Source organism: Rhinoraja longicauda, chromosome 10 (assembly GCF_053455715.1).
Source record: "Rhinoraja longicauda isolate Sanriku21f chromosome 10, sRhiLon1.1, whole genome shotgun sequence".
In the NCBI taxonomy this organism is placed as follows: domain Eukaryota; kingdom Metazoa; phylum Chordata; class Chondrichthyes; order Rajiformes; family Arhynchobatidae; genus Rhinoraja; species Rhinoraja longicauda.
In genome coordinates, this window is record NC_135962.1 from 39,419,019 (window position 1) to 39,439,363 (window position 20,345).

The window sequence follows — 20,345 nt, forward strand, 5'->3', positions numbered from 1 at the left end:
AGACCACACCTGGAGTATTGTGTGCAATTTTGGTCTCCTAATTTGAGGAAGGACATTATTGCTATTGAGGGTAGGTTCACCAAGTTAATTCCCAGGATGGGGGACTGACAAATGGTGAAAGAATGGGTCGACTGGGCTTGTATTCACTGGAATTTAGAAGGATGAGAGGAGATCTTATAGAAATTCTTAAAGGATTGGACAGGCTAGATGCAGGAAAAATCTTCCCGATGTTGGAAGAGTCCAGAACCAGGGGTCACAGTTTACAAATAAGGGGTAGGCCATTTAGGACTGAGATGAGGAAAAACTTTTTCACCCAGAGAGTTGTGAATCTGTGGAATTCTCTGCCAGAGAATGCAGTGGAGGCCAATTCACTGGATGTTTTTAAGAGGGAGTTAGGGTTAGTTCTTCAGACTAAAGGACTCAAAGGATATGGGGAAAAAGCAGGAATAGGGTACTGATTTTAGATTTTCAGCCATGTTCATATTGAATGGCGGTGCTGGCTCGAAGTGCCAAATGGCCTACCCCTGAACCTATGTTTCTATGTGTCTAGTTCCATGTTATCACACTTTTGCATTTTACACACTAAGCAATTTACAGAAGCCAATTAACCTACAAATCTGCACGGCTTTGGAATGTGGGAGGAAACCGGAGCACTCGGTGGAATCCCACGCGGTCACAGGGAAAATGTACAAACTCCGCACAGAGAGCACCATAGTCAGGATCGAAGCCGGGTCTCTGACAATGTACGGCAGCAACTCTACCAATGTGCCACTGAGCCGCCCAACTGGGTTTCCATCAATTTTAGCTCATTTATAATATGCAATATTTGCTCATTTAGCACTTGAAATCTAGCTCTAATAATACTATAAAAATAATTCAAAGGCAAGATTAATTAATGATTCACCATGTTATTAAAGGCATTGGACTTCAAACACATGCCATAGTATCTCTGATCTCAGTGGAGAAAATGTAACCATCATGACATCTTTCGAGATATACACCGATCAGCCAAAACATTATGACCTAATGAGCTAAAACATTATGACCACCTGCCTAATATGCTGTTGGTCCTCCGTGTGCAGCCCCATATGCAGCAGGGTGCGATGCACTGTGTATTGTGACACATTCCTCCCGTGACCACCATTCAAATTTTCTGTGACGTGCCACAGTAGACCTATCGGTTCGGACCAGACTGGATAGCCTTCATTGCCCTCATGCATCGATGAGCCTTGGGCGCTCAACACCCTGTCGCAGGTTTGTGGTTTGTCCCTCCTCGGACCACTGTCGGTAGGTACTCACCACTGCTGACCGGGAGCACCCCACAAGCCTTGCTGATTCAGAAATGCTCTGACCCAGTCATCTGGCCATAACAATTTGACCCTTGTCAAGGTCGCTCAGGTCTTTTCTCCGGCCCATTTCACCTGCATCCAACACATCAACTTCAAGAACTGACTGTTCACTTGCTGCCTAATATATCCCACCCCTTGACAGGTGCAATTGTAACAAGATAATCAATGTTCTTCACTTCACCTGTCAGTGTTCATAATGTTTTGGCTAAATCAGTTGTGATAAATCTTTTGCAGCAAACACTTGCTCTGGATGCGTAAAAGTTCAAATTCTTGATGACGTACAACTGGGTTTAAAATTATTCACGCGCTATGACAGGAATATTTATTGCAATCACAAATCCAAATCTAATTCCATTTTTAAAAAATAGAAAGAAAATTGGGTCACTGAGCAAGTACAAGGATGTCCAACACTAAAAGAGGAATAGTGTCCACAGTCAAGGGCATGGTGAGTTTGTAGGTTAATTGGCTTCTGTAAATTCTGTAAATAGGGCAGCACGGAAGCGCAGCGGTAGAGTTGCTGCTTTACAGCGAATGCAGCGCCGGAGACTCAGGTTCGATCCTGACTACGGGTGCTGTACTGTAAGGAGTTTGTACGTTCTCCCCGTGACCTGCGTGGGTTTTCTCCGAGATCTTCGGTTTCCTCCCACACTCCAAAGACGTACAGGTATGTAGGTTAATTGGCTGGGTAAATGTAAAAATTGTCCCTAGTGGGTGTAGGATAGTGTTAATGTACGGGGATCGCTGGGCGGCACGGACTTGGAGGGCCAAAAAGGCCTGTTTCCGGCTATATATATATGATGATATGATCCCTAGTGTGTTGGATAGATCAAATGTACAGGTGATGGTTGGTCGGTGTGGATTCAGTGTGTTGAAGGGCCTGTTTTGATGTTCTATCCCTAAACTAAACTAAACTAAACTATAGGCTATTTTAACCTAGCGCCACAAGATTGTCACTCTTAAATTCATCAAAGAAATTGTTTATAATGGGAAAGAAAATAAGTAAATGTTAATATATTCTATTCTTTGTTTTAGGCCGCTAAGGATGGAATGCTTCCCCTGTAGTTCTGAGCTAACTGATGTGGCCACGTTGGATCCCACATACCACAAATGGAGCAGGCGTCACGTGAATGGGCTGGATAGTGGGTAGTTTGTGAGACGGTGCGTCTTTCCGCCATTTACAGTGGGTTTATGTGCATTGCTGAAGCACGGACCAGATTTACAGCACGAGATGGTGCTGGTTCATGGAAAGTTTTATATCTGAATATTTTAGATTAGTTCAGTTTAGAGACACGGTGTGGAAACAGGCGCTTCGGCCCACCGAGTCCGCGCCGACCAGGGATCCCCGTACACTCGCACTATCCAACTCATTAGGGACAATTAACGATATTTATTGAAACCAATTAACCTGTAAACCTGTGTGCCTCTGGAGTGTGGGAGGAAACCGGAGCACCATGACTGCCTATGCAGTTACGGGTAGAATGTACAAGCTCCGTGCAGACAGCAACCATTGTCAGGATTGAACCCAGGTCTCTGGCTCTGTAAGGCAGCAACTTTACCGCTGCGCCACCCTGCCGCACAAATGCAATTAGTGCACATGCAGGTCACTTTTAATGGAACCTTGCACCATAGCTGTTGCAATTTCAAACAGATTTTAAACACAATCTCCTGGTTCAAAGTTCAACTTCCTTATGGATTCTTAGTGGGAAGCGGTGAATTTTAAAATTCTGCTTGCGCTTTAACATTTTCAAACTGCATTATATTTGCTTATCTGGACCTTCAGGCTAGAATGTTGCTGGGATGGATCTGGCTGGTTGATTCATGAAGATGTCAGGAATGGTAATGATGCAACGTCATTAAATACAATGTGGGTTTAATGTTCTTTTCAGCTCTGACAATACAATACAAGTTATTGTTCAATTTCAGAAGTGTCATAATTCCAACCTGTCAGCAATATTAGCCCGACACATGTTCAATGCTGTGGTCATGAATGTTTAATTAACAGATAGTGTCAGACAAACTAAGCTGCTATCTTTCTTCACCATGTCTGCAGTCTTCTCACTGAACATCAGTTCCTATTCCACGAGAAAATACATCGCTAAATGGAATTACTCAGCATTTAAAAAAATTGGATGAAAACCTTTGTTAAAATGCAGAGAATTAAGTTAAACCTGAATGAATGTGTTAATAATATTGCAGAGAAAAATTTAATGGAGTTGCTTTTCTAAAGAACACAAGCAGATGCAATATCATTCTGATATTATCTTTTGATAAAGGTCACTTTAATGCTGCCGGGCTCTGAAGTGCTGTGCTGTGTAGGTCTCATGGCAACAAGGTTTATTGTCTACTGAAAACCAGGCATCAACTGCCAACATTTCTGCTCGCACAGCAATACAAGCATCGTGGTCCCATCAATAGTTGCAGCTCGAAATTGGTGCCAAAAGCATTTTCAGTGTCAAATATAATAAGGATCATTTACTGTTCTCTTTAGAGCAGCCAGTGGTTTTAAGAGTACATAGGTGTGACCATACCTATACTGAACCAATAACATTTCACTCTATTTGTTATTTATTCCGCTGACTCAGTATTTTATTGCTGTGTTAATTATATAATAAGGTAATTATTATAATGGAAATTATTGAAAAGTAGGATTAAAAAAATCTGGAATATTAGAATAACTTTTACAAAATAGTACAAACAAAAATCAAACATTATAATATTGGCATTAACATTACACAGGGCAGGCAAATGGGATTGGAGTAGAGTGGCAAATAGGTCAGCATGGACATGGTGGGCTGAAGGGCCTGTTTCTGTGCTGTACAACTCAACGATTCTATAACATGAGTTATGTCTCAAGTGTGCATATATTCACTTCATTTTAAGATTGTCCTTCGGGATTTTTCTTTTAATCTGATGATCTAACACTCCAACCAAAATGTTAAACAACTCATAATTAACATCATGTATCCATCAGTTTACTGGAATTGTCTTCATTTGGGAAGAACGACTTGTTTGATATTCTTGCAAGGACTTTGACTAAGGTCAGCAATTTAAAAGGTGGAGCTGGGAAAATGCAACCGTTTATCACAATGTGTATTTATATATTTTGAGAATATCCTGTACGTTTGTTTTGCCAATCATCTATCAATGTTCTTTGATTTTTCGTGTTCACTTTGCTCTAAGGTAATATAAGCCAAGTTGTCTATTCAGTTTGAAATATATTTCTTGATATCTCCTTTACTCAAGAAGACACTCTTGGTTTTCTCTGAGATCTTCCGTTTCCTCCCACATTCCAAAGATGTACAGGTTTGAAGGTTAATTGGTTTGGTGTAAATGTAATATTGTCCCTAGTGTGTTGGGTTGTGCTAATGTGCGGGAATAGCTGGTCAGTACGGATGTGATGGGCTGAAAGGCCCGTTTCCGTGCTGTATCTCTAAACTAAACTCAACTAAACTAATATTCTTGCCTCAACAACTCACCAGGGCAGAGAATTCCAGATATTTACCACCCTCGGAAAAGATGATGTATTGTACCAGGACCCTTCGTCAGGTTGGTTGTGTTTTATGGCAAATAGTAGTGAGGTTCCACAGGGCACTACACTCAGTCCCCTTGCCTTGTTCTGTATGCATCAGTAATTTGGGCATGGGTTCAATGGCCAGGATAAAGAAGTTTGCAGGAGATACAAAAATTAGTCATGTGGTGGGTGAGCTGGAAGATTTAGATAAACTGATAAATCAGACCAAAATGGGGCACATGGAATTGATGCAGAAAAAAAGTGAGGAGAAACATTGGGAAGGTGCAACTCAGCAAAGTAGATCATAAATGGGAACATATTAAATGGTCTGGAGGAACAGTGGGGGCTTGGGAGTATATGTCTATTGATGCTTAAAGAGTGTCGGAAAGGTCAATAGGTTCATAAAAAAAAGTGTGAAATGCTTTCCTTTCCAAGTCCTTCGAGTCTGAGCAGGGAGGTTATGCTAGAACTATATATAACATTAGTTTGGCAATGTATCAAGTACTCCTTATATTTCTGATTATCACCTACAGAAAACAACTAATTGTACAGGAGAGGGTGCAGGGACGATTTATGAAGATGTTGCCAGGACTGGAAAATTATAGCTGTGATGAAATCTTGTACAAGCTGCTGTTATTTTCCTTAGAACAAATGAGGCTGACAGGAGACTTATTTGGCATGTATAAGATTAGGAGGAGTCTATTTGGAGTAAATAGGAAGAATCTATTTCTCTTTTCAGAAGAGTTAAAATTCAGGAGACAAAGAGTTAAATAAATTGGTGGTGGGATCCAATGGTGCAGGGGTCTGCAAGTCACTGCCTGAGAGGTTGGTAGATGCAGAAATCCTCATCAAACAAGCCGCATATGGATGTGTACTCGTGGAACTGTTAACTGTAGAACAACTGACTTAGTACTGGAAATTGTGATTAGGTTGAGTATCCTTTTTGTAAATGGCACAGACATGATGGGTCAAATGTCCTCCTAAATTTCTATGACTTCCAAACCCTTTACCAATGATTACCACCTCGCAATATAAACCCACCCGACAACATACTCTTGAATGATTTTACAAATCTTCCTCCATGCCTCTGCCCCACAGAGCAAAAATCCCTCCAAATCAAATCCAAGTTTCCTTTCTGTGTGTTCTGCAATTGCACAGTGCTGGAAAGAAAAGCCTTTGAAGACACCTATCTCTTACTCCTCTCTACCAGTTCTCGATCTATGTTTTCATCACGCCTTCATCTCCTTTGTTTCTCCAGCCTTTATCATTTAACCACCCCTCAGCCAGGCACCCACCAGTCTCTACCTATCACTTGCTGGGCTTTGTCCCACCCTGACCTCTCTTTTCCAGCTTTCTCCCCCTTACTCCATCAATCTGAAGAAGGTTCCCAACCTGAAACAGCATTTGTCCATTCCCTCCACAGATGCTGCCTGACCCATTGAGTTACTCCATCACTTTGGGGTTTTTTTGCACAAGATTCCAGCACCTGCAGTGTTCTGTGTCTCCTCTAAAGCCATAAGACCTATTTAGCAATGCACAATGCCTTGGGTTTTATAAGCTACTGAACTTGCAGATCTTCATGCAGAGTCACTGCAGAGTCAAATGCTGCCCACTAACCCACAATTACAGGTTCCGTATAAGTTCTAGGCTTTTTACGCTTATCCACAGCGATACAGAATGAAGAAACATAGAAACATAGAAACATAGAAACATAGAAACACAGAAACATAGAAAATAGGTGCAGGAGTAGGCAGGGCCATTTTTACAGCATTATGGGCCCCCGGGCAAAGCAGTGTACTGGGGCCCCTACCGTTACTCTCCCCCACCCCCCCTTTCCCTACCAGCCCCCCCCCCCCCTGTCGTGCCGGCGAAAAGCACTTACCGAAAAGCACTTAGCGATGGACTTAGGGTGCTACATTGTTGTGAAAAGCACTTACAGATCGCTGTGAGAAGCACTTAGTGACCGAAAATGTTGCGAAAAAAGCACTTATTGAACCTACATTTTAAAAGTAGTATTTATTTATTGCAAGTCACTTAACATACACAGATCAGCATGGGGCCCCTATGCTCGTGGGGCCCCGGGCAAGTGCCCATCAGGCCCATGCGTTAAGACGGCCCTGGGAGTAGGCCATTCGGCCCTTCGAGCCTGCACTGCCATTCAATATGATCATGGCTGATCATCCAGCTCAGTAGCCTGTACCTGCCTTCTCTCCATACCCCCTGATCCCTTTAGCAAAAAGGGCCACATCTAACTCCCTCTTAAATATAGCCAATTAACTGGCCTCAACTACCTTCTGTGGCAGAGAATTCCACAGACTCACCACTCTCTGTGTGAAGAAATGTTTTCTCATCTCGGTCCTAAAAGAACCCCCTTATCCTTAAGCTGTGACCCCTGGTTCTGGACTCCCCCAACACCGGGAACAATCTTCCCGCATCTAGCCTCTCCAACCCCTTAAGAATTTTATATGTTTCTATAAGATCCCCCCTCAGTCTTCTAAATTCCAGCGAGTACAAGCCCAGTCTATCCAGTCTTTCTTCATATGAAAATCCCGCCATCCCAGGGATCAATCTGGTGAACCTTCTCTGTACTCCCTCTAAGGCAAGAACGTCTTTCCTCAGGTTAGGAGACCAAAAGTGCACACAATACTCCAGGTGCGGTCTCACCAAGGCCCTGTACAACTGCAGCAGAACCTCCCTGCTCCTAAACTCAAATCCTCTTGCTATGAATGCCAACATACCATTCGCATACCAGAAGCTGTGGTGTTAAACTGTTGACGTCATGTAACTGAAGATAAGAATGATCAATGTTAATTACGCAATCTGTAGTTCCTGTTTTCTAGATTTATTTGTCCTCTGCCAGGCCATTATAATGTAAGGTAGGTTTCATAAATTACATTCTCTCTAGAACATTTTCAAAAGGAAATTCAATCTCTATTCACAACTTGTTCAGTGTTTTATTTGTCAAATTGTAAGTAACAATGGCAATCCAAATTAGGTGCAAGTTTGAAATGCAAAGATTTAAATCCTCAAGGTACAGACGATCAGCTTTTATTTCAGCAGGCCTTGAGTGCAGCAGTCTTGCTGCTGATGGCAAATATCTGCACCATAAGGAGGTTAAACGCTATCCATATTCAGCAGAACAACAGGAATTTGCACCCTCAACATATTCATCTCAAAAATGAAATTGTTCCTGGAACACCAGGAGAGATGGGGCAGGTTTTAAAGTGGCATTTCCCCAGTAAATTATTGTATGAGTTTTAACTTGAAAGCCAAGGAAGTCATCACTGCACCATTTGGGATGGGAGGAAGTTGAGATAAACAAAGTCTTGAAAATGGTGGTGTAATATCAACATGAAATAATTTCCAATATGGCACCATCAGTACCCCATCTTTAAGGCTTGGACTAACAAAGTGGTTAATTCATGTTTGCTGGTGAGAAAGATGATGCATTAAATGGCATGTGTATGTTTGTCCTCCTGGTCCTATCCCAATGGTTCAATGGTTCACTGGTTCTTTATTATAGAGTATATAATGCATGGTTCAATGGTTCCTTCGTGTCACAGTGAAATTCTCACACCTGTCGTCATATTTTCATGCCATTTACAAAAGAAGACGAAAAAGCCCAAAGTACGGTCCGCACACTACCGAAGTCTTGCTTCGAGATACAGTGAAAAATTTTTTGGAACACATTTCAATAAATAATCATTATACATAAACACATTCCCAGATTAAGTACAAAGTGTACAGAAATGGTCCACTAAATCCAGAAACAAGAGTCAAAACAGATAAAAAGCCCACCATTGAAATATAATTCATCACTGATATCCTTGCCACTGGGATCAATTCAAGATATCATTACACATAAGATGTACAATGTGGAAAGTAACTCTTTACAGAGGCAGTCTGATGGGACAAGGGTTTATTCTGGTACCACAGAGCATTTAATTGCTGGTGCCACGTGAAACTTTGAGGATAATCACCAAAGCTGTCCCGTATGTATGTTTGTTTGTTCATCTGGAGATACAATGAAAGCGGTCCACTATAGCGTAACAATTTTAGGCCCACCCTACTCACCATTCCCCCGCGGTCTCAAAAAATCAACTTTTGTTACTTTTTCTTGTCCCCCCTCATCCGCCCACGACCCCGGGGGGACACGGGTCCACGGGTTGCCCGGCCCGCAGGATCGGCAGTTGCGGGAGGGTTGCCCGGCCCACAGGAGAGGCCCGCAGGAGAAACGGGGCTGAGATCAGCGGCTTTTCCTTGTCCTCCCTTGCCCGCCCACGGCCCCGGGGGACACTCCCCGCCCGGCAACAGGTCCAAGGGTTGCCGGGCCCACAGAATTGTTAGTTGCGGGAGGGTTGCCTGGCCCGCAGGAGAGGCCTGCAGGAGAGATTAGGACCCAACGGGTCCACGTCAGTCTAGTCCCAACTAAAATGACACCTAATGTCTAAAAACGTTTGTTACCCCATTAGTAAGTGAGCCATACGATCCAGGCAGGTCTAATTGTGAAAGGAGGAATGTCAGCCAAGAATCCAACCACCAGTGGATGTCCATGTTTGTGTGCTGTCAGCAGTAACAAGGTGAACCGGTGTAGATGCTCAACTACTATATAAATAACAGCCACTCAAATATTACACAGCCTCAAGAAAACACAACTATCAAAGAAGATGAGCGCAAGGCATGGAAAGGAAAAAAGGGAAATGGGAATGCGAAAACGGAGCCGAGAAAAAAAAAAGAAATGTAAGAGTGAAATAACACTAGAACTTTCATATACCTTCATAAGAATTATGTTGTCCCCATTTACCCTTTACAAATCGACCCTGACCCTCCCAGCCCACACTTTTTACCTCCTCTCAACCCCACCAAGGTGTCTGGTGAGATATAGCAACATCTCAGTTATAAAGTAGGAGAAGGTGCAATGGTAAGGCATTGTCCCTTTAACATCCTGAGAGTCAATGACAAGGAACAAGGTGAGAGCACATCTTCATCTACTGTTCATGTTTTGGAACAGTTTGTAACCGCCTGCGATATTTAAATCTCATAAAATTGCTTTAAACACATTTAGAAGTAAAAAAGTTAAATCGTCAAATACAGTAAAATAATAACTATAAATGACTGATACTTTCATTACTTATCTCTACCCATCCAATCCAGAAAGTCGGAGTAGTGTTATTGCCTTACAGCACCAGAGACCCGAGTTCGATCTTGACCACGGCTGCTGTCTGTACCGAGTTTGTACGTTTTCCCTGTGACTTTGTGGGATTTCCCTGGATGCTCTGATTTCCTCCCACACTCCAAAGACGTACAGGTTTGTAGGTTAATTGGCTTCCATAAAGATAGTAAATTGTCCCTAGTGTGTATGATAGTGTATTGTATGGGGGTTGCTGGTCGGTATATACTCGGTGGGCCGAAGGGCCTGTTCCCACGCTCTATCTCTAAACTAAACTGAACTAGACTAAACCAAACTTAACCAAGAGGAACCTCTTGTGCAGCTCAAAGATAGACACAAAACGCTGGAGTAACTCAGCGGGGCAGATAGCATCTTCCCCTGAGTTACTCCAGCATTTTGTGTCTATCTTCGGTTTAAGCCAGCATCTGCAGTTCCTTCCTACACTCTTGTGCAGCACAGCAGGTTCTCACACTCAGTCCCTCATTCCCAGAGGGGCCAGCACTTATTTCCCTGAAAGCAGGACAGCCACCGGCAGCAGCCAGCTTGGCTGAGCCCTCAGAGTCAGTGCACACGCAGTAATCGTTATAATTGATGATATGCCACAATCATGATGGCTGAACCCACAGACGGTGACTCACATGCAGTGCATTCCCCAGCCAACAGTGAAACATCTTGCTGCCCTATATTAATAATGCTCAGCGACTTGCTACAGCCTATGCCAATCTCGCTCCAATTTCTCAACTTCCTACTGGGAAAGCATTTAACCTGTGCTTGCTTTGGCCAAATCGAACGCAACATAACCTGACGAGAACAACGCTGGTGCAAAAAATAACGACATTGACTTATCTTTCTTCCTTCACAGATTTGGGCATTGGAAGTGAGAGTGTGATTAACAGCTGTTGTTTATCCAGTTCTGATCTAAAGTTATTTTGCTCGCTGACAGTAATAAAAAATAATGGAAAGGAATCTTTAAAATAAGTTGCAAAGAGTATTTAAGCCAGGAACTTGAGAAAATGAAGAATGCTCTCGATTTAGCTTTTAGGCAATTGACCTGTAATTGGATAACTTTACAGTCTTTGCTCCGAACCAGCAAATTATGCGTTGCTGAGGCCTAATGAGTTGGCAGCTCTCATCGTCACATTACATGATTGCAACATGAATGGATTTCAGCTGCAGCCGCTAGCTTGCTTGAAAAATTGACAGTGAATGGAGGGGCTTCAGAGGGGGTTGGGAGATTAATTTTCAGCAGCTGACCATTCGTTTCTCAGGTGAGATATCGGTGAACAGAAATTATTGGGGTTAGTCAGTGAAGGAGAGAGAGTGTGCTGGTGTTGATGACAGGATGTATTGGTGAGGGAGTGATGGGTGTGTCGGTGAAGGAAGGTGTGTGTGTCAATTGTGGGCGGCACAGTGACGCAGCGGAAGAGTTGCTGTCTTACAGCACCAGAGACCCGAGTTTGATCCTGACTACGGGTGCTGTCTGCACGGAGTTTGCACGTTCTCCCTGTGACCGCGTGGATTCTCTCCGGGCGCTCCAGTTTCCTCCCACATTCCAAAGACGTACAGGTGTGGAGGTTAACTGGTTTCCACAAAATTGTAATTTGTCCCTAATGTAGGATAGTGCTGGTGTGCAGGGTGATCGCTGGTTGGTGCGGACCCAGTGGGCCGACGGGCCTGTTTCCATGCTGTGTCTCTAAAGTCTAAAGTGTTGGTGATGGATAGTGTGTGTGTGTGTGAGGGCTGTGTGGGTACATCAGGGAGGGGACGTGCGGGTGCGTCAGTGTGTCTTGCTGTCGTGTCAGGGAGGGAAAGGTATGAGTGTGACGATCAGACAGCAGTGTGGGTGTGTTCAAGTTAAAAGTGTAGCCATGGGCACCAACATTGGACCCCATTATGCCTGCTTTTGTGACTGTTACATCGAACAGTCCTTGTTTAAAACATTCACTGGCCTTGTGCTCCAACTATTTCTTCACTTCATCGACTACTCCCTCACCTCCATCCAGGAGATCCAGCAATCCTTCCACATCAGACAGAGGTTCATTTGCACTTCCTCTAACCTCATCTACTGCATCTGGTGCACCCAACGTGGTCTCCTTTACATTCTCAACATCAAGCGTAGACTCGGCGACCATTTTCCCGAATATTTGCACTTGGTCTACCGGTCTTGGAGTCACTCGGTCTAGGAGTGCCTGATTTTGGCCCAAGGATCGACAGTGGTTTATGATCTGTGACTAGCGTGAAATGCTGCCCACTGGACACTTCGGAAATTGAGTGAGTGTAAAATGTATTGGTCCAAGTCTTTTTCGATTCAATCCGAATATAGTTAACATGGTTTCTTCCTCCAGATCTTGCTCATCTGATCTGCAAGTTACTAGATGTGGCATTGAGCAATTTCCCTCGAGAAAATAAACTAAAATAAACTGCCTTCTTTGGAACCTCAGCCCATTTTGCTTCAGCTACATGATGTTTAAAAAGCCTGGACAGTTCTGACTGATGAATAAGTACAAATCAAACATAATAAAACTGCAGATTGTACTAACAACTGAAGGCTGTTCATTGGTCTAATGGGAGGAGTTGGCTGCGCCTAACGGCTGCGGCTCTCTGGCAGTCTGTTGACTTTTTTTCTTTTTTTTTGTTTGTGTCGGTGTTGGGATGGTTTTTGTTTCTGTTTTTGGCTGTGTATGTGTGGTGGGGGTGTGTGGTGGGGGTGTGTGGTGGGGGTGTGTGGTGGGGGTGTGTGGTGGGGGTGTGGGGTGGGGGTGGGGTGGGGGGGTGGGGCGGGGGGAAACCTTTATTTTATTAGGTCTCTTCCCCGGGGCGCGGCTCGGCTGCGGGCCTTAACATTGCCGGCGCAGCTCGGCTGCGGGACGTTTCAGTGCCCGGTGCGGCTCGGCTGCGGGCCTTAACATTGCCGGCGCAGCTCGGCTGCGGGACGTTTCAGTGCCCGATGCGGCTCGGCTGCGGGCCTTAACATTGCCGGCGCAGCTCGGCCGCGGGACGTTTCAGTGCCCGGTGCGGCTCGGCCGCTGGACTTAACATCGCCCGGTGCGGCCGCGGGACGTTTCAGTGCCCGGTGCGGCTCGGCCGCGGGACGTTTCAATGCCCGGTGCGGCTTGGCCGCTGGACTTAACATCGCCCGGTGTGGCCGCGGGACGTTTCAGTGCCCGGCGCGGCTTGGCCGCTGGACTTAACATCGTCAGCGCTGTTCGGCCGCGGGACGTTTCAGTGCCCGTTGCGGCTCGGCCGTTGGACTTAACATCGCCCGGTGTGGCCGCGGGACGTTTCGGTGCCCGGGGCGGCTCGGCCGGGGGGCCTTCCATCCCCTTGCGGGGGCTGTGCGTGTCGTTTGCCTCGGTAGGGGTCGAGCTGCCTGTCCGTGGGTGCGGGGGGAAGAGAGGGGAAGTTTTGTTGCCTCCATCACAGTGAGGGGGTGTTTGGAGTCACTGTGATGGATGTTTGTGTTGGGGTCGGGTGTCCTGTGTTCTTTTCTTTTTGCTGTATTTTGTGTGACTGCTGAAATTTCGCTCGGTGTTGTGCCGAGTGACAATAAAGTGATGTTATGTTATGTTATGTAATGGGTCTCGTTTGAAGTGAGAATGTGAAAAAGTCAGTCAACAAAATGAGAAATACGTGAAGAGAAAAATACTGTCACACTTCTTAGCCACTTCATTGCTTGAAGCATGGGCATTTTAAACGGATGACTAAATGAAGAACTGCCTGGTACTTGGAGAACATCAAAACCAGGAAGCAAAAAGGTCTATCCATCCTTCAGTAACATGAAGACAAGTCGCCAAAGAATGATCTACATAATGTGACTATTAGCTTGCAGAAGCCAGCAGGGAAGGTATTCAAGCCGAAATGAGATGCTTGGTTACTGGTGAGAAACATTCAGGCATTTCCTTACTAGTTATTTACATGAAAGTGATATAAATTTTATACATCAGCTATATATGGTTTAAATCGTTTTCTCTGAATGGAGTCTCGTGCACACGGAGAGAGAACAGTCCAGGATTTTACCTGACCAACATTACCTGTCTGTCAGCAAACAAGAATTAGATTCCAAAGAAGGCAGGTTCTGGGAGATTGCTTTTATTTCTCCTGGGAAAGAGCTCAGTGCCACAAAGTAGCAACATTCTGATTAGATCTGCAAATTTTGGAATTCTGAAATTTTAAAAAGCATCAGAAAGAAGAAATTATGTTAACTTTGTTAACAATGGGAAAAAAAGGCTTCAGCCATTATTTCTTTTTGGGATCATTCAATTTCATGAGTATCCTGTTAGCAGGCATTTCACTCTGGTGAGGGACCCTCAACCACTGATGAGCTTTGAGACAAAGTCATCCATCCCAGCAGCAATGGCTGTCATATTAATATTTTAACACAGGGCTAGAGGAAATCAGTGAATCAGACAGCATGTGTCAGAGGTTATGGGAAGAAGACAGGAGAATGGGGTTAGGAGGGAGAGGCAGATCAGCCATGATTAAATAGCGGAGTAGACTTGATGGGCTGAATGGCCTAATTCTACTCCTATTCCTTTTGACCTTATGACCTCACGATAGCATCTCTGGAGGGAATGAACAGGCAACATTTTGGGCCGAGACCCTTCTTCAGAGTGATTCAAAATCGGATTGAAGAAGGGTTGCAACCCGAAACACCACCTGTCTATTCTCTCCTCGGATGCTGGCTGACCCGTTGAGCTTATCCAGCAGTTTGCGTTTTGCTCAAAGTTCCAGCATCTGCAGTTCTTTGTGTCTCCATCTTAAGTTTTATTAAGATGTCAGAATATCCCAGTATTTTAATCTTGAAAATGAACTTGCTATTATTTCCCAATAGACATTTCCGGGGAATATCGGAATTGACACAGTTGTGGGGCAGTGGTATTAAATTGATAGTCATTTCACAAAGTGGCAGAAACTAAGAGGGCTGAAAGGCCTCCTCCTGTGCTAGGTGATTCTAACTTTTCAGTCGGAGGAATCCTGCTGATTTTCATGCTGCAGGTTTTATGGCTTGGGACATCTTTAATTACTTGCCAGTTTTGTGGGAATTATGCATGTGGTATGCAATATATATGGAATAGCACGAAACTATTTGGGGGGTTCAGAACCAGGGGTCACAGCTTAAGGATAAGGGGGAAGTCTTTTAGGACCGAGATGAGAAAACATTTCTTCACACAGAGAGTGGTGAGTCTGTGGAATTCTCTGCCACAGAAGGTAGTTGAGGCCAGTTCATTGGCTATATTTAAGAGGGAGTTAGATGTGGCCCTTGTGGCTAAAGGGATCAGTGGGTATGGAGAGAAGGCAGGTACAGGTTACTGAGCTGGATGATCAGCCATGATCATATTGAATGGCGGTGCAGGCTCGAAGGGCTGAATGGCCTACTCCTGCACCTATTTTCTATGTTTCTATGTTTCTATGAAACTGGGGAAAATAAATCACACACTCAGGCCTATTTTATTCATGTAATATCCAATAGATTATATACTGTACTTCAAATATTCTGGAAATAAAACGGCATCGGAAAAGTGAAAGTTTAATGTTTTAGTCTAGATACTTCAAACAGAAAAACCATGCTAATGAAGTGTCTGCTATTGATGTAATAACTTGTGCAGCCGAGAGGACTAAATGCCAATGGTTTGTTTTAGATTTGCCTTGGGATGTCACCAATGCAAGTCCAACACATTTGAGTAACAGAAAGACTGAGAATGGTAACAATAACTTTCCAGAATTAAATTTGTAACAGTGCCCATTAGATAGGAAAAGGGACATAATTGCCTTGAAATCCCCCCAGGATTCAATCAAAATTTGTTCATATGAATATCTTTTCTCTCACAGGAATAATAATCTATTTTTCAGCATCTCAAATCTAGCAGAGGATTAAATATTATGCGGTGAGTTGTTGCAACAGCAGGGTTTGATCTCAGTGTGAAAATGTGGATGAGTTAAAGCAAAATTGTCAGCATGTCATTTTGAGATCTAATATAATCCTTGTTCTGTCGTGCTGTGCCCATTGGTATGGTCTCTTGAACTAACATATTCTCTGCAGCACAACATTATCATTATTCTTCTTAAGTTGCAGTAAGTTGTGCACTGCAGAAATTGTATTCTGTACCCACCTGTCAGCCTCGAGATATTTAATAAAGTTTTATCTGTTTAAATGGTCGTGAAACGATAATAATGTAGTTACATGGTTCAGAGTAAGTTTGCAACGTTTAATCATTTATGCCTGTATAGGTTATTGACATTTATACTCGTATTTCTTGGGGGGAAATTGGGATCACTGACATGGCCAGTACTTACAGTATGTTGTCTTTCCAGCACTGCCTTGTAGAAAGTAAGGGGCAAGTCTAGTTTAGTTTATTTGAGAGATAGAGCGTGGAAACAGGCCCTTTGGCCCACCAAGTCCACGCCAACCAGAGATCCCCTCACATCAACACTATCCTACACACACTATGGACAATTTACATTTATACCAAGCCAATTAACCTACAAACCTGTACGTCAAGAGTTACTTTGTTGAATTGCTGCAATCCTTCTGGAAAAGATGCTCCCACAAAGCTTTGGTGCCATGGAGTTCCAGGAATTGAATCCAGATGGAAGTGTGATGATATATGACGTATGATTGGTGTGGAATTGGCAGGTGGGGTGGAATTTGCAATTTATTTTGTTCCTTGTTCAGCCATTTTATGTGTGCTCTGTGCATTTGTTTGTGTCTAGTCTTCCTGATTTGTTCTCACAATGAACGTTTTCATGGTGGTGTTTAAGCCAAAGTTAAGTTGACATGACATTAATTCTGAAATTTTGTAGGAAACATTGCCTTCAAACATGGTTAGCCGTATAATTGCTGCTCTGCCAATATCAAATGAAAAGCCAGGAACTTTCTACATCAGACAAATCAGCAAACAATGGACTATACCTTATCGAAAGGTCAAATGGGAAGCTATTACATCATTAATTGGTTACACAAATCCAAAATTATGGATTCATTTGTTGTGTAAATGTGTTCATGTCAAATTTTCACGATCTACATGGATTTGTTTAATTGTTGTTGCTAACAATAGATTCTATTACAGTCAATGGGGCCTAAGTTCAGCATAGTTACATCCATTTTATTGGCATATAATGGATATAATGATGTCCAATTTATCAGGGCTGAGGTAAAACAGTCTGGCCTCAACTTTTCCATGTACTAACAAAATTGTGCAGTCGAACAGCTGAGAAGGTCTCATTTACTCACCGAATAAGTACTCTGTTTCCCCTTAATCTTTGCTATTTAAAGGGCCAACACTCAATGTCACTCTTCTTTCTGACAGAGATCTGTGGCCTCTTGCAGTCTCAGATACAATGTGTGGTTGGACTGTTTACCTATGAAGAATTTTGACTTGGAACTGCTCATTTGTGTGATAGACCGGGTGGCTGTGTGGTAACTCAAGTTTCACTGTACCTTAATTGGTACATGTGACAATAAATTGATCTTGAAATCTTGACCTTGAAATCTTGAAATATTGAGATCAAATTTACAGCCCATTGTCTACTTGCCCATTAATATCACCACTGTGCCACCAAAACCCTAAAATCCCTCTCACCTTTGTAATCTCAGGTTCATTCCCATAACATTGGTAAGTACTGGCATAGTACAGACAGCAGCTCCTGGCATCCCGTAGCAACTGCTAATCTCTGCCACATTTCACACATTGTTGATTACTGTTTTATGAACAGAGGCACTAACATGCCACACTCAAGGAGACAAAGCTTCATATACTTTTTTTTCTTCAGCCCATAGGATCAGGCAGTTAGGGCGCAAGGATAAACCTGCATTGTAGGCTCCCCCAAATCGTGGCTGTTCATATGGGAGTATATATTTTGTATAGTGCACGAAATTCAGACATTCAAGTGTTAACTGTGTAGCATGTGTACCCTTAGGCATTCCTCAGTTAGCCTGGCATTATTCCTCAGTTAGCAGTCCTTAGATCCCTTATTCCATATTTGGTCCTTAGACTTAATCCTTAGGCATTCCTACTTTGGTAACCTTTGACTTAGGGATTGCCTGTATACCATTATCTCTTTGCCTTGTCACATTTGGATGAAAGATAATGGTGGCAAGAGAAGAGAAGACATATGTCGTGGGAGGATGGATGGATTAGAATAAAAAACAAGGGTGGCGGAGTGTGAAGAGATAAGAGTATTAAGATAAGGGTAAGTCGGTAAATGGGATTTAATGGTGGCAGACCAGACAGGAGGACTGCAAAGAAATGAATTATTATAGAGTGGAAGTGTGGGTATGAGGTAATGTAAAGAAGATAAGGTTTGGAATAATCCTATAAACATAGACTGCCCGATGTACTAAGTGGGCAGTCAGGGCAGTCAGGGGCAGTCAGGCGGTTGACTTCCTGATTGTTGCATCCGTTGTTTGCAAATAAAGGTTTTTAACTTCTCGAAGAATTCTCCGTGTCGCCCGTCTTAATTTCGAAGCTAAAGAAAACCACAACATTCACAGATGCAACCACCAAGTGTTACTTCTCATGGGCACCTTCTAGACAACCTCCTGCCAGAAGCTGCTGGCTGTACTGTGCCAGTACTTACCAATGGTGCTCCCAGCTAGCAGATCTCATTTCACTAGCAATACCTTGTGTGTTTGATTTTCGAGATTTGGTGGCACAGTGGTGAAATTAATGAACAAGTAGACAATGGGCTACCGTACAAATGAGCAATTTAAAGTCAAATCTGAAATAAATCAAACTGGAACTCAAACTAGTCTCAATAATAGCAAGCATGATGCAGGTGGACTGCTGCGAAACTCACATAGGTACTTACCCGGCCTCTGGGTGGCTCCAAACATAGGGATGGTAGACACAAAATGCTGGAGTAACTTAGCGGGGCAGGAGGCATCTCTGGAGAAAAAGAAGAGTTGACTTTTTGGATTGGGACCCTTCTTCAGACTCTAAAATTGTTTTTAATTGTTCTCTTAGTAATGGAGCAATTCAGGTTTAAAAAATAATTTATTCAAGGGATTTAATCTTCGCAAACTGAGCCAGCATTTAATTGCCCCTCTAATTGCCCTGGTGGTGGTTAGCTGTCATCTTGAGCTGCTGCAGTGCTTGAGGTGCGGATATACCCACAATGCTGTGGGGGATAAAGTTCCAAGACTTTGAGTCAGCAACAGTGAAAGAACGGCGGTATACAGTATATCCCTGTCAGGGAGGTGTGTAAATGTATCACCTTTCCTTCAAGTGACTAATAAATGACAGCATTGCCAACATATAGTTACAGCTAGTAAATAGAAGTTATGCATTTTTCAATTATGCTGTCCAACCTCATAAATAGTATTGCTGGATACTTAAGTATCATGAGTGTAAACAGGTCAGGGATTTGCTATCCTGTCGTGAGTGATTCACCTCCTGACAATCCAAAATCTTTTCACTATCAATAACGCACAAGTTAAGAGAGAGACAGATATTCCCTACTGACCTAACAATTTCTAAGTACCTCAACTGCATCCGGGACAAAGGAGGCCACTTGATTCACATCCCATTAACCACCTACACATTCAATCCATCCATCATCAGTGTGTGTCATCCACAGAATGCAATGCAGACACGCATCCAGGCTATTCCAGCAGCACCTCGCAAACCACAATCTCTACATCCAAGAAGGACAAGGGCACCAGGTGCATTACTGCAAAACTACAGGCATCCAAAAATATAATCACCCGCTGAGTTACTCCAGCATTGTGAATCTGCTTTCAGTTTATGCTTTGATAAAATTCTCTCAGCACAGTTTCAAAACCACTTGGTTTGTCATGTGTAGTATGTCTATCATGGTGGCATTGTTGAGTTGTGTCTCTCTGAGCTCAGTGACTTTGCCAATTCCAACTATAATCTCAAGGCCGCTTGTTTGTAAAAACCAACTGAAATAAGCAACAAAGAAAGGGAGAGACAGGCAGTGCAAGGAACAGAAAAAGGAAAGATTAAAGATGAAGTCAGGACTTCAACTTGTAACGATTCCGAGAATGGACCGAAAAATAAAAAAGTGCAACAAAAACTGATATATAATCAATTATAACACATAGTCGTAAGGCACTGAGATAATCGCAGAAATGATTTGTTGGTGAAAAATAACATCTTCCACTTTTTAAGGAAGTTTGGTCAAGTAATATCAAAAGAAGTAGTGCGGCTTCGCCATTGTGAGAAGTATTGGTTCGTTAGGTTTAGAGGAACAGCTGAATCCAAGCCGGTCATCAATCACCCATATACCAGTTCTATGTCCCACACACTAGGGGCAATTTACAGAAGCCTATTCATCTACGAACCTGCACATTTTT